Source organism: Heptranchias perlo, chromosome 16, assembly GCF_035084215.1.
Source record: "Heptranchias perlo isolate sHepPer1 chromosome 16, sHepPer1.hap1, whole genome shotgun sequence".
Lineage (NCBI taxonomy): Eukaryota > Metazoa > Chordata > Chondrichthyes > Hexanchiformes > Hexanchidae > Heptranchias > Heptranchias perlo.
Window position 1 is genome coordinate 21,207,330 of NC_090340.1, and position 11,162 is coordinate 21,218,491.

General features: G+C 43.2%; 2 long non-coding RNA genes across 2 annotated transcripts; one reads left to right on the forward strand and one right to left on the reverse strand.

Moving 5' to 3' along the window:
• LOC137333568 (uncharacterized) lies at positions 1-2,144 on the reverse strand. The gene is made up of 3 exons (XR_010965930.1): positions 1,854-2,144; positions 1,502-1,579; positions 1-277 (listed from the first exon to the last, which is right to left on the reverse strand). It is a non-coding gene; the product is annotated as an uncharacterized lncRNA (long non-coding RNA).
• Positions 2,145-4,129: 1,985 nt separating this feature from the next.
• Positions 4,130-5,837, forward strand: LOC137333569 (uncharacterized). Its single transcript, XR_010965931.1, has 3 exons — positions 4,130-4,530; positions 4,737-4,814; positions 5,670-5,837. It is a non-coding gene; the product is annotated as an uncharacterized lncRNA (long non-coding RNA).
• The last annotated feature ends 5,325 nt before the right edge of the window (positions 5,838-11,162 follow it).

The window sequence follows — 11,162 nt, forward strand, 5'->3', positions numbered from 1 at the left end:
TTGAAATAGCTTTGTTTTATTTACTGATACCAAACATGAAACTTTCAAAAACAATTAATTCATTTTTCATTAGTTTATATAAATATGCAACTCATCAGGACATACATATCGAGGACATGCGGCTTGTTTAATACAGTACGTGTGGAGAATACTTTATATATTGTGCCTGAAGGGCCAGTTGTTCAGGAGCAGCAGCTACATTTATCGGAGGTTTTCCCTTTGCACACACAGCCATTGGCGCAGTTAGTGCATCCGGCAGGACAGCAAGAGCAGCAACCTGAGAGAGGAGAGGGAAAAGGCAGAAATCAGTAACAATGAATCATTCACTGAAACACCCCCAGACCCTCCCATTACAAGACTGAAAACTAAACTGTGTCATATCTCCAAATAACCCATCTGAAAATGCCCCACCTCAGAAGCCGTGCCTGTCAATCTCTCAGCTTCTGTATTTGTGGTAAGATTTGGGACCTTGTGATATCATCAGTCTGTCCCACCCACTGTTCAGTGATCAGCTCTTCAGAGTAAAACTTCCCACCAGCTTGTTTCACATGTGCACCTTTAAGCAGCTGGAACTCCATTCCTGTGAGCTCTATTAAACACTGCTGTTCCCCGATTTGGGATGCACCCTTCTTATCTGCGTGAAACACTGAGACGTTTTCCTACGTTAAAAAGTGCTGTATAAATGCAAGCTGCGGTTGCTGCTGTAAATCTGGGGGGAAATAGCACCGACAGGAATGTAGCAGCAGCGAGTTAAGCGCTGGTAGGTGAAAATGTTCTGTCCTTATCTGATAATAGTTTAGTCTGAAGCGAAACAATGTCTTGAAGGACTAATTTAGCTCAATAGCGGGCGATACGGGTCATCAGCGTTACTGTACTGCCCATTGGAGCAGCTTGAAGATCGGAGCAATAACCCATCCGGACTCACTGAGGTTGCATCTGATCAGTGGCCAATCCCTATCAAATGAATGCTTTTCATATTAGGGTTATTTGCTTAGCGGGTGCCGTTTATTTGATTGTTGTGGATTAACTTAAACATCAGGAATTTGGGTATGGATCCTTGAAAGAGGGTAAATCTGGTCCAGCTTTAGGGCCAGGGTTGGGATTGGTTTTTTTTTTGGTTGGTGGTATTTTATGGTTAGCGTATCAGATTAGGGTCAGAGGGGTAGAGCTATGGTTAGGATTAGGGTTAGGTAGGAGTTAGGTTTAGGGGGTAGTGTTAGGGTTAGAGCTTGCCTGGGGTTTATGATTCGGGTTAGGGTTAGAGTTAAGGTTAAGGTTAGAGTTAGGGTTACGCTTAGAGATAGGATTAGGGTTAACGTTAGAGTTAGCCTTGGTGTTAGGTTTAGAGTTAACTTAAATCCAGACACTGCAGCCAAACTGTTTGGAGTGAAATGCCGACGACCTTGTACCTTCACATTCTGTTCCATTCTGAGTTCTGCCCAGAACCATCAGTCACATCAATACAATGTGAGGGGTTTTAAACAGTCCCACAGTTACTCACTTTTCCGGCAGCGTCCAGCTTTGCTGGTGGGACATCGGCAGTCGGAGCACCTGCAGGTGTTTTCACAGGAGCAGGATCCTGAAAACAGGGAAAACAAACAAATATAAAGACACAGAGTTGGGGGAAAACAAACAAATATAAAGACACAGAGTTGGGGGAAAACAAACAAATATAAAGACACTGAGTTGGGATTTAAACCCTGAGAAATCCCCACCGTGTGGAGGAGCCCCGGCTCTTTGTCACCCTCTGATCTCCAGTTAATTTAATAAACAGCCTCCCCTCCAATCCTGCTCCACCTCAGTGACACTGAGCGGGGACACTGAGCTGAAAGGACTGACTAGTCTCCACTCACCATCCAGGCAGACACAGGCCTTAGAGTCAGACATTTCACTAACTTCCTCTTCAGTTTGGAGCCGTCACCGAATCAGCGTTTCTCGATCTTGTGCCGTTTGCTGCATCGGAGCCGAATTTTATGGGTTGTGATCGGCGGGGAATCGGGTGCAAAACCGGGGAAGGGGCGGGTCGGTCCGGGCAGAATGCACACGGAGCACCGAAGTGAATCAGCGGTTCCAGGTGGGAATTGCACCCGTCTCCTTCACTCAGAACACGTCCCCAAAATATTCCTCAATAACAGCAATTTCACAACATTTACTGTGCAATCATCATGAGTCTGAGCGTCTGCAGCACGTTTCACACCCACGGTCTGGGGGACTACAGGACTGCATCTTCTGCTTTAGGTTTTACTTGTCGTGTTCTCTCTAGATATTTTTTAGTTTCTGTGTTTCATATTGCTCTCCCAGGTCAGCCCCAGTTCCCTGTGTCCCAGAGAGTGTTTCCACTAACCTTGATAGCTACAAGAATTTGCACTGAAACGTAGTGGTGAACGGTTGTTTTTCGGACTGGAGGAAGGTATACAGTGGTGTTTCCCAGGGGTCGGACTGGACCCACTGCCTTTCTTGATATATAAATGACTTGGACTTGGATGTACAGGGCACAATTTCAAAATTTGCAGATGACACAAAACTTGGAAGTGTAGTAAACAGTGACAGGCTGGTGGAATGGGCGAACACATGGCAGATGAAATTTAACACAAAGAATTGCGATATGATACATTTTGGCAGGAAGAATGAGGAGAGGCAATATAAACTAAATGGTACAATTCTAAAACGGGTGCAGGAACAGAGAGACCTGCGGGTATATGTGCACAAATCTTTGAAGGTGGCAGGACAGGTTGAGAAAGCGGTTATAAAAGCTTTCCATGATTCTATGATTGATGGAGTGTTTTCATGTGCAACACGTTTCACACCCACTGCATTTGGAGAAGTGAGAATTGACCAGTCCCCGGTAAGTGTGAGGAGCCGGTTCACAGATCGAAGAGTGCAGGTGACCTTTGGATCGTGTGCACCTTTTTGGCTTTTTAAAGCAGAATCCCGGTTTTATAAATAGAGGCATAGAGTACAAAAGCAAGGGAGTTATGTTCAATATTTATAAAAAGCTGGTTGGGCCACAACTGGAGTATTATGTCCAATTCTGGGCACCGTACTTTAGGAAGGCTGTGAAGGCCTTAGAGAGGGTGCAGAAAAGATTTACTAGAATGGTTCCAGGGATGAGGGACTTCAGATACATGAATAGACTGGAGAAGCTGGGGTTGTTCTCCTTAGAACAGAAAAGGTTGGGAGGAGATTTGGTAGAAGTTTCAAAATCATGAAGGGTTTAGATAAAGTAAATAAAGTGAAACTGTTCCTATTGGCAGAAGGGTCGAGAACCAGAGGACACAGATTTAATGTGATTGACAAATGCGACATGAGAAAAAACTTTTTTACGCAGCGAGTAATTATGATCTGGAATGAGCTGCCTGAAAAGGTGCTGGAAGCAGATTCAATTGTGGATTTCAAAAAGAAATTGGCTAAATACTTGAAGGGAAAATTTGCAGGGTTAAGGGGAAAGAATGGGGGAATGGGACTAACTGGATTGCTCTTACAAAGAGCCGGCACGGTCTCGATGGGCCGAATGACCTCCTTCTATGCTGCAACCATTCTATGATTCTATGATTGATAGAGTGTTTTCATGTGCAACACGTTTCACACCCGCTGTGTTTGGAGAAGTGAGAATTGACCAGTCCCCCGGTCAGTGTGAGGAGCCGGTTAACAGAGCGAGGAGTACAGATGACCTTTGGACCGTGTGCACCTTCCTGTCTGTTTAAAGAGTGAACTACACTGGAGTTTGTTTTTAGTAACTATGTAAATATTTAGAATCAGAAAGGACCCTGATGGCGATCTATAATAACAAATCTCAGATCTTAGCTCCCCTTGAGTCACTGCCTCAATGAAACAAAAGCAAAATACTGTGGATGCTGGAAATCTGCAATAAAAACAGAAAATGCTGGAGTCACTCAGCAGGTCAGGCAGCATCTGTGGAGAGAGAAACAGAGTTAACGTTTCAGGTCGATGACTTTTCGTCTCTGGGTGTCCCTTTTATTAACCTCGGGACGTTTTTCAACGTTGAAAACGCCATGAATACAAACTCTTGTAGATGTCAAGGCAAGTGGAACAATTCTCTGGGACACAGGGAGCTGGGGCTGACCTGGGAGAGCAATCTGAAACACAGGAACTAAAAAATATCTAGAGTGAAAAGAGAAATAAAACCTAAAACAGAAGATGCAGTCCTGGACCCCCCAGACCGTGGGTGTGAAACGTGCTGCAGACGCTCAGACTCACGGTGATCGCACAGGAAATGTTGTGAAATTGCTGTTATTGAGGAATATTTTGGGGTCGTGTTCTGAGTGAAGGAGACGGGTGCAATTCCCACCTGGAACCGCTGATTCACTTCGGTGCTCCGTGTGCATTCTGCCCGGACCGACCCGCCCCTTCCCCGGTTTTGCACCCGATTCCCCGCCGATCACAACCCATAAAATTCGGCTCCGATGCAGCAAACGGCACAAGATCGAGAAACGCTGATTCGGTGACGGCTCCAAACTGAAGAGGAAGTTAGTGAAATGTCTGACTCTAAGGCCTGTGTCTGCCTGGATGGTGAGTGGAGACTAGTCAGTCCTTTCAGCTCAGTGTCCCCGCTCAGTGTCACTGAGGTGGAGCAGGATTGGAGGGGAGGCTGTTTATTAAATTAACTGGAGATCAGAGGGTGACAAAGAGCCGGGGCTCCTCCACACGGTGGGGATTTCTCAGGGTTTAAATCCCAACTCTGTGTCTTTATATTTGTTTGTTTTCCCTGTTTTCAGGATCCTGCTCCTGTGAAAACACCTGCAGGTGCTCCGACTGCCGATGTCCCACCAGCAAAGCTGGACGCTGCCGGAAAAGTGAGTAACTGTGGGACTGTTTAAAACCCCTCACATTGTATTTATGTGACTGATGGTTCTGGGCAGAATTCAGACTGGAACAGAATAGAAAAGTACAAGGTCCCCGGGCTTTCATTAAAATCGGTTTGGCTGCAGTGTCGGGACTTAATTTAACCCTTACTCTGATCCTAATTCTAACCCTCGGGACTCTTACCCTAATCGGAAACACTAAACCCAAATTACCCCAGTCCTAAAAAAAAAACCAACTCCAATCCTAAACCTGAACCGGGTTTATCCTATTTCAACGATTCAGGCTGTGCTTCCAGTCCCAACTCCTGATGCTTAAATCAAGACACAACTTTCAAATAAACGGCACCCGCTGAGCAAACAACCCTAATATAGAGAGCCATTATTTGATAAGGAATGGTCACTGACCCAATGGACCCCAGTGAGTCCGGGTGGGTTATTTTTCCGATTTTCAGGCTGCTACACTGGGCAGTACAGTAACTCTGATGCCCCGTATTGTCCATTATTGAACTAAATTAACCCTAAACGTTTAATAGAGCTGACAGGAATGGAATACCAGCCCCTTAAACTTCCACATGTGAAACTAGTTGGTGGGACGTTCTACCCTGAAGAGTTGATCACTGAACAGTGGGTGGGACAGACTGATGTTATTGCAAGATCCCAAATACAGCAGCTGACCGACAGACAGGTAGGGCTACTGAGGTGGGGTGTTTTCAGATGGGTTACTTGGAGATATAACACAGATTAGTTTATTACCGAGGAGCTCAGTGTTGTAATGGGAGGGTCTGTGGGGGTTTCAGTGAATGATTCATTGTTACTGATTTCTGCCTTTTCCCTCTCCTCTCTCAGGTTGCTGCTCTTGCTGTCCTGCCGGATGCACTAACTGCGCCAATGGCTGTGTGTGCAAAGGGAAAACCTCCGACAAATGTAGCTGCTGCTCCTGAACAACTGGCCCTTCAGTCACAACATTAAATTATTGTTCCTATGTACTGTATTAAACAAGTTGCTTGTCCTCAATATGTATCTCCTGATGACTTGTGTGTTGATATAAACAAATGAAAAGTGAATTAATTGTTTTTGAAAGTATCATGTTAAAAAAAAAGCTATTTCAAAGCCTGTGATAAATGCCATTTTCTACATTAAATAAGTGATATTCCTAAAGACAATGCAACGTGTCGGGAAAGAGTTAGAGCCTAAAGAGGCTACATTGCATAAGCTGATACTTTAAGGCCACATTGCCATTTGGTGATGGAACAGTGTGGGGAATGATGGAGTGAATGATTTGATGGTATCCTTGCTTCAGTATTAGGACTCATGTGGCTGAGGATGGTTCTTGCAACTTCAACAGCAAAGCAGCCAATGATGGGAGGTGGGAGAATAGGTTCCATGTTTCCATTTTGTGACTCAGTGGAGCTGTTCTCACGTCAAAGAGGGAGCCCCACAGAGCAGGAGCAATAAATTCATATTCTAAGTTGTATTAAAGCACTAAAATGATATAACTCAGTCAGATATTAGTGACGTGCACACTCGTGGTCTGAATTGCTGATACCTCTAGAACAGGGATGTCCAAACATTTTCTCTGTGGATCACATCACTCTGGATATGGTATCCTGTGGGTCGCATATTAACAATTACAAACACTAAAATTAAACTAAAGCCGTCAGCTGTGAACAGCCAGTTAATTCTTTTCAATCAGCAGTTATTACTTTTAAGGAATAAATCTTTCACCCTAAATTTATTATGAGTATTCTTATTTACTTTCAAATAGAGAGCTTTCTACACATTTCCTCATTAATGTTTTATAGGGTACATTTAGTACATTTTACAAATTAGCTCTTTCTACAATTGAGCTTTGCCTGACGGGAGCATTTATTGAGATTTTGAGTGTGCACTGTCCTCCCACGATTTTCCATTCAGTAAAATAAAAATACAAAGGTAGTTGGAAGAGATATTTATGCCCTAATATAATTCATATGGGGGGGGGGGGTCGAGGGGGTGCAGAAGATGAGAAATCTGCCTAAACTACAGCTCAGTATCTTCTATGGAACAATGTGGGAAGGCTGGTGGTAGCTACGTTTCTAACTGATGGAAGTGAGTTGTGACTGCTGTAGACCCTGTCTGGACCAAATACTCAACACCCTCTTAGCAGAGTGATTGTTGATGTGAGAATATTTGTGCAATGAAAAATATTCACCTGTGTCATAGTCCACATGCAAGGCACTTATCCAACCTCGGTGAAGGCTGCCAAATCTGCCTAGAAATTGGCTGCAAAACTGATTGGCACAGGTTAACATGTCCAGATATAACATAGAATGGTGCAGGTGGTTTTCTGTGTATGTGTGTGTGTCTGTGGAGTTGTTAAGAAAACACTACTAGCTATAACTCAATTTCCTGTAGGGCACTGAGGGGGAACATATCTGCTGGCACATTTCCACATGATCAGATTACTTCCTTTGGGATGCTCAGCTTCATCTCTGGGGACGTCCATGGCACATTGCCGTCTGTAGTCATTGTCTTCTTTTGTCAGTCATCTTCTTGTCACTAATCGTCAGGATTCAGAGTTGGAATTAGAATGAATACTAAATCCCATCCCCATTATGCCTGGAATATATTTGAATTTGCGATACCTAGCTTTGTACACTAAAGGGTGTTGGACCAATCTTCGCCTCTTTTCCTAACAGATATACATAGAAAGTAGACTGGAATCTACCATTTACTTCTAAGGATGATAAAATTCCTCAATTAACGCCCCCTTGAGCCATCGTACAGTAAGTACCCAGTCCAATTACTATGGCACCACAGTACAATACTAAATGATATTAGTTAACTTCTTTTTGACAGAGACTTCAAATACATAGACAGGCACAGAGATGTTTTAACTAAAAGTACTTGATTTTACAAGACCGATGAAAAGTTATGTTCAATATCTAAGGTTATAGCATGGCTTAGCAATGTTGCACCTACAGTTTGTATTCAACGCATCACTGATAAATACCGAGCTTTGAATATTGGGGCTATCCTTCAGTGATATAGATACAGACTTGCAACTTTGGCTTTCTAGTCGCTCAGCTCCTGGTGCAATGGACGTAATTACTTTCTCTGGAATGCTCAGCTTCACCTCTGAGGATGTCCACAGCATGTTACCATCTGTGGTCATCGTCTTCCTTTGTCAGTCATCTTCTTGTCCAATATTCACTAAAACTGTATGTATGTGTTTCTCTGTATCGCTATACTGTTATTTTACCCCCATACTCAAAGACATGAGCATTTAAATAACAAGTGCCATACACTTTACAAGTTTACTTCTGTCAGGATAAGTACTCCCTTAACCTTCCATCTTTCACTCTCAGCACCTTCTCTGTTTTACAGACCATTCTCCAAAATATTCGTCCACACAAACCATTTGGTTTATTCTATTTCTACCAGGTCTCAAAACCGTTGAGTTTGAGTGGGCCAAGCATAACCTTGCATATGTTTATTTCAGAAAGCAAATCCAACTTCAGCACACATGACTAATAGTGAACAACTAAGGTCTCATTCAAACGTGCAGACATGTAAAGCAGCTCTAATACTCACAATTCAAGTATCTTTGTGCAGACCAGGCCTTTCAATCAGGTGCTCTAAAATCTAACTCTTCCAGCACCTAAACTACAATTTGAAAGCCATCTTCTGATAATATTGCCTTCTTAAAATTATCCCTGCTTATTTAATGATTGTTTGATCCCACATTATGACCCATCAATTATCTCTTTAGATTTTCACTCTTAACAGATTTAGCACCATGTGGATCCAGGGTTAATTAGCACCATTTAGTATCTGTCTCTGTGTGTGACTCTGTTGCATCTTTTCTGTGAGAGCTTGCTCCTTCTCCCAGAATCCCAGTATTAATCATTGTTCCTGCCAAAGGAAGAACACATTTGCATTGATCTAGAAACCTTTATATATCTCAGAAATCTCTCAAAATGCTTTGCTTTACTTACCATGTCTAACTCTAAAGTCCAATATCTTTTGTAGTTAGGCAAACACAGGATCCATTTTATACACGGCAAGACCTACAAATAGCAAGGAGTTGAATGACCAATTAATCTATTTTGGTTGGTTCAGGAACATTGGCCAGGGCACCAAAACCTGCTCTTTTTCCAATAGTTTCAAAGAATATTTTAATATTAACCTGAGGATGTGGAATTTGCAGACAGAGAGGACAGACTCTCATCCAATGAATGGCACCTTTGACAGTAGGACACTGCCACACTAGTGCATGGAACTGTCAGCAAGAATTGTGTCCTCAAGTCTGCAGAAGGACTTGAACTCACAACTTTATGATTCTAAGGCAAGAATACTTCTAACTAAGCTGGTACTGTTCTCATTGTTAACTCCAATTTGCGCCTGTGAGAGAATCAGTTTTAGATTTCATGATTGGGAAATTGCCCTTAATCCACTTCTTTGCCGATCTTTTGTTTCTAATTTATTCAATGACAGATTATCCAGATAATCAACCTACTCAGTACAGACCAGTCATCTTATCTGGGACCTTCCTGATTCGTGTGATTTAGAACTGCACCACACAGTGTACCCACTGAACTAACAGGGTAACACATCCCTTTTTAAGCTGATGATAGTCAAATGGAATTGATTATCAGGAACAAATCTAGGGAGTGTCTGCTTAAGAGTACTCTGGTAGATAACAGTCAACATGGCTTCAGAAGTGAAGGATTATGCTTGATGAACCTCTTCAACTGACCCAAGTGGTCAATGGCAAACCTGGATGTGGATAAAGAATTGGCTGGGGGAAAAAAGTAGCAGGTTCTTGTGAAGGAGTGATATCTGGATGGGGTAGGTACTGAGCGATGTGCCACATCAATCATAGCTGAGCCCCTACTGTTCCAAATCTATATTAATGACTTGGATTCAGAAACGCAATGCAAGTTGGTCAAATTCGCAAATAATGCAAACCAAATGAGTGGGGAAGAACAGTTGAATCAGAGGCAGCAGTTAACAACAGACACAAGGAGTTAGATAAAGTCAGAAATAGAAAACCACTGCCAGATCAAATTCAATGCTAACACGTGGAAGGTACTACACACCGGAAAGAGTAACAAGTGTCACAATTATGCTGTGGATTCTGTAGAAAAAAGTGATAAAGTGACAAGAGATCTTCGACATTAACATGCCAAACCACAGCAAGAGGCAAAGTGAACTGAATGATTAATTATGTTGCTGGGTCAGTTGAGAAAAAGTCAGAAGATGTGCTAAAACTATACAGTGCCCTCATCAGCTCGGTACTGTGGTGAATGTTGGCCACCAGGACATGAGGGAAACATTCAAACCATAGAGACCTCCTGATGGGCTGCCCCTTTGCACAGAGGGTGTGGAGAGAAATGCATTGGTATCTGTCCCGGTTCATCCCAAACAGTTCAGTAACACAGGACGCTGTGCTCTACGGGCTGTTCCCTGGGACGCACACCGAGACAGATATCACCTGCAGCTGGAAGACCATCAACTCAGTGAAGGAGGCCCTTTGGCCCCCCCTGAAACCTGCTGGTCATCCAGCTGAAGGAACTGTCCATGACTGACTGTTGCCGACTGGCACACTCCAAGGTCCAGGAGTACGTGCTGCGGGATGCACTGAGGCGAGGGGCGACCTACGCAAAGGCTCTATGGGGAAAGGCCACCATGTAAGGCCCCCCCATCTTGTATTGTACACCATGAGTCATAAGAAATACTGTGTTTGAATTGTAATAATGAGATCGCTTTGAGTACGATCTGTAGTGTTTTGGTTTGAATTGTACTGGTTTGGAATTGTGATATTTACATTGAACTGTGTGTATCTTTAAATTCTATCAAATGAAGTATATTTTGAAATTTAAAAAAACTCTTGCAGTCTTTGGGAAGGGTGTAGATGCTGTCAAATACAGCGTCTTTGGAACACTTGAATAGGGAGAATGTTTCCTACAAGCCGCTCTCACATTCACTGAGGGACAGATCAGTCTCATTGAGAAGAGCAGAGTCTAACCAAGAGATCACATCTCATATTTCTGCTCTGTTCAAACCCAGTCTGAAGATTTCCCTATTTAGTAAGGAGGCTGGGTGTTAGACTGAGACTTGAGCACATAATCTAGACTGACACTTCACTACAGTACTGTGTGATTGCTGCACTGTTTGGGATGAGTTGTAAAACCAAGGCCCCGTCTGCCCTCTCAGGTGGGTGTAAAAGATCCCATGATACTATTCAAAGAAGAGCAGGGTAGTTTTCCCTGGTGTCCTGGCCAATATTTATGCCTCAACCTTCATTGCTATAACAGATTATCTGGACATTCTCACATTACTGTTTGTGTGACCTTG